General features: G+C 52.1%; 1 protein-coding gene across 1 annotated transcript in view; it reads right to left on the bottom strand.

The window, feature by feature from the left end:
- ccdc190 (coiled-coil domain containing 190) overlaps nt 1–5,000 on the bottom strand; it is a 10,249-nt gene that overhangs the window by 1,809 nt on the left and 3,440 nt on the right. The window contains exon 2 of the mRNA XM_066692422.1: nt 1–41. This exon is cut by the window's left edge and continues 154 nt beyond it. The gene's annotated coding sequence lies outside the window, so the exon portion shown is untranslated. The remainder of the gene's footprint in view (nt 42–5,000) is intronic.

The following is a 5,000-nucleotide window of genomic DNA, read 5'->3' as shown; positions in this document are numbered from 1 at the left end:
GCCGGGCGGGGGCCGCTCACCTGTTATCAGCAATGACTGACCTGGGGATTAGGCAGAATTACAGCGACATTTATCACCATGGAACCAGCCTGACACCAGCACACACCCACATCAACGCCACCGCGACACTGCTGTACAGCACGGCACTGTACGACACAGCACAACACAACACTGTACGACACAGCACCGTACGACACAGCACAACACAGCACTGTACGACACAGCACAACACAGACCTGTACGACACAGCACAACACAGACCTGTACGACACAGCACAACACAGCACTGTACGACACAGCACAACACAGACCTGTACGACACAGCACTGTACGACACAGCACAACACAGACCTGTACGACACAGCACAACACAGACCTGTACGACACAACACAACACAGCACTGTACGACACAGCACAACACAGACCTGTACGACACAACACAACACAGCACTGTACGACACAGCACAACACAGCACTGTACGACACAGCACCGTACGACACAGCACAACACAGACCTGTACGACACAGCACAACACAGCACTGTACGACACAGCACAACACAGACCTGTACGACACAACACAACACAGCACTGTACGACACAGCACAACACAGCACTGTACGACACAACACAACACAGACCTGTACGACACAGCACCGTACGACACAGCACAACACAGACCTGTACGACACAGCACAACACAGCACTGTACGACACAGCACAACACAGACCTGTACGACACAGCACCGTACGACACAGCACAACACAGCACTGTACGACACAGCACAACACAGCACTGTACGACACAACACAACACAGCACTGTACGACACAGCACAACACAGCACTGTACGACACAACACAACACAGACCTGTACGACACAGCACTGTACGACACAGCACAACACAGCACTGTACGACACAGCACCGTACGACACAGCACAACACAGACCTGTACGACACAGCACAACACAGACCTGTACGACACAGCACAACACAGCACTGTACGACACAGCACCGTACGACACAGCACAACACAGACCTGTACGACACAGCACAACACAGACCTGTACGACACAGCACAACACAGACCTGTACGACACAGCACAACACAGACCTGTACGACACAACACAACACAGCACTGTACGACACAGCACCGTACGACACAGCACAACACAGACCTGTACGACACAGCACAACACAGCACTGTACGACACAGCACAACACAGACCTGTACGACACAACACAACACAGCACTGTACGACACAGCACAACACAGCACCGTACGACACAGCACAACACAGACCTGTACGACACAGCACAACACAGACCTGTACGACACAGCACAACACAGACCTGTACGACACAGCACAACACAGCACTGTACGACACAGCACAACACAGACCTGTACGACACAGCACCGTACGACACAGCACAACACAGCACTGTACGACACAGCACAACACAGACCTGTACGACACAACACAACACAGCACTGTACGACACAGCACAACACAGACCTGTACGACACAACACAACACAGCACTGTACGACACAGCACAACACAGCACTGTACGACACAACACAACACAGACCTGTACGACACAGCACAACACAGCACTGTACGACACAGCACAACACAGACCTGTACGACACAGCACTGTACGACACAGCACAACACAGACCTGTACGACACAACACAACACAGCACTGTACGACACAGCACCGTACGACACAGCACAACACAGACCTGTACGACACAGCACAACACAGCACTGTACGACACAGCACAACACAGACCTGTACGACACAACACAACACAGCACTGTACGACACAGCACAACACAGCACTGTACGACACAGCACCGTACGACACAGCACAACACAGACCTGTACGACACAGCACAACACAGCACTGTACGACACAGCACCGTACGACACAGCACAACACAGACCTGTACGACACAACACAACACAGCACTGTACGACACAGCACCGTACGACACAGCACAACACAGCACTGTACGACACAGCACAACACAGACCTGTACGACACAGCACAACACAGACCTGTACGACACAGCACAACACAGCACTGTACGACACAGCACCGTACGACACAGCACAACACAGACCTGTACGACACAACACAACACAGCACTGTACGACACAGCACAACACAGACCTGTACGACACAACACAACACAGCACTGTACGACACAGCACCGTACGACACAGCACAACACAGACCTGTACGACACAACACAACACAGCACTGTACGACACAGCACAACACAGACCTGTACGACACAACACAACACAGCACTGTACGACACAGCACAACACAGCACTGTACGACACAACACAACACAGCACTGTACGACACAGCACAACACAGCACTGTACGACACAGCACCGTACGACACAGCACAACACAGCACCGTACGACACAGCACAACACAGACCTGTACGACACAACACAACACAGCACTGTACGACACAGCACCGTACGACACAGCACAACACAGACCTGTACGACACAGCACAACACAACACTGTACGACACAGCACAACACAGACCTGTACGACACAGCACCGTACGACACAGCACAACACAGCACTGTACGACACAGCACAACACAGCACTGTACGACACAACACAACACAGCACTGTACGACACAGCACAACACAGCACTGTACGACACAGCACAACACAGACCTGTACGACACAGCACTGTACGACACAGCACAACACAACACTGTACGACACAGCACAACACAGACCTGTACGACACAGCACCGTACGACACAGCACAACACAGCACTGTACGACACAGCACAACACAGCACTGTACGACACAACACAACACAGCACTGTACGACACAGCACAACACAGCACTGTACGACACAGCACAACACAGACCTGTACGACACAGCACAACACAGACCTGTACGACACAGCACAACACAGACCTGTACGACACAACACAACACAGCACTGTACGACACAGCACAACACAGACCTGTACGACACAACACAACACAGCACTGTACGACACAGCACAACACAGCACTGTACGACACAGCACAACACAGACCTGTACGACACAGCACAACACAGACCTGTACGACACAACACAACACAGCACTGTACGACACAGCACAACACAGCACTGTACGACACAGCACTGTACGACACAGCACAACACAGCACTGTACGACACAACACAACACAGACCTGTACGACACAGCACAACACAGACCTGTACGACACAACACAACACAGCACTGTACGACACAGCACAACACAGCACTGTACGACACAGCACAACACAGCACTGTACGACACAGCACAACACAGACCTGTACGACACAGCACCGTACGACACAGCACAACACAGCACTGTACGACACAGCACAACACAGCACCGTACGACACAGCACAACACAGACCTGTACGACACAGCACAACACAGACCTGTACGACACAGCACAACACAGACCTGTACGACACAGCACAACACAGACCTGTACGACACAGCACCGTACGACACAGCACAACACAGACCTGTACGACACAGCACAACACAGACCTGTACGACACAGCACCGTACGACACAGCACAACACAGACCTGTACGACACAGCACAACACAGCACCGTACGACACAGCACAACACAGCACTGTACGACACAGCACAACACAGACCTGTACGACACAACACAACACAGCACTGTACGACACAGCACAACACAGCACTGTACGACACAGCACCGTACGACACAGCACAACACAGACCTGTACGACACAGCACAACACAGCACTGTACGACACAGCACCGTACGACACAGCACAACACAGACCTGTACGACACAACACAACACAGCACTGTACGACACAGCACCGTACGACACAGCACAACACAGCACTGTACGACACAGCACAACACAGACCTGTACGACACAGCACAACACAGACCTGTACGACACAGCACAACACAGCACTGTACGACACAGCACCGTACGACACAGCACAACACAGACCTGTACGACACAACACAACACAGCACTGTACGACACAGCACAACACAGACCTGTACGACACAACACAACACAGCACTGTACGACACAGCACAACACAGCACTGTACGACACAACACAACACAGCACTGTACGACACAGCACAACACAGCACTGTACGACACAGCACCGTACGACACAGCACAACACAGACCTGTACGACACAGCACAACACAACACTGTACGACACAGCACAACACAGACCTGTACGACACAGCACCGTACGACACAGCACAACACAGCACTGTACGACACAGCACAACACAGCACTGTACGACACAACACAAAACAGCACTGTACGACACAGCACAACACAGCACTGTACGACACAGCACAACACAGACCTGTACGACACAGCACAACACAGACCTGTACGACACAGCACAACACAGCACTGTACGACACAGCACAACACAGACCTGTACGACACAGCACAACACAACACTGTACGACACAGCACAACACAGACCTGTACGACACAACACAACACAGCACTGTACGACACAGCACCGTACGACACAGCACAACACAGACCTGTACGACACAGCACAACACAACACTGTACGACACAGCACCGTACGACACAGCACAACACAGCACTGTACGACACAGCACAACACAGACCTGTACGACACAGCACAACACAGACCTGTACGACACAGCACAACACAGCACTGTACGACACAACACAACACAGACCTGTACGACACAGCACAACACAGACCTGTACGACACAACACAACACAGCACTGTACGACACAGCACAACACAGACCTGTACGACACAACACAACACAGCACTGTACGACACAGCACAACACAGCACTGTACGACACAGCACAACACAGACCTGTACGACACAGCACAACACAGACCTGTACGACACAGCACAACACAGACCTGTACGACACAGCACAAC

Source organism: Amia ocellicauda, chromosome 19 (genome assembly GCF_036373705.1).
Source record: "Amia ocellicauda isolate fAmiCal2 chromosome 19, fAmiCal2.hap1, whole genome shotgun sequence".
Classification (NCBI taxonomy): domain Eukaryota; kingdom Metazoa; phylum Chordata; class Actinopteri; order Amiiformes; family Amiidae; genus Amia; species Amia ocellicauda.
The sequence above is the reverse complement of the archived record's forward strand: the minus strand, read 5'-3'. Positions and strand labels throughout refer to the sequence as shown.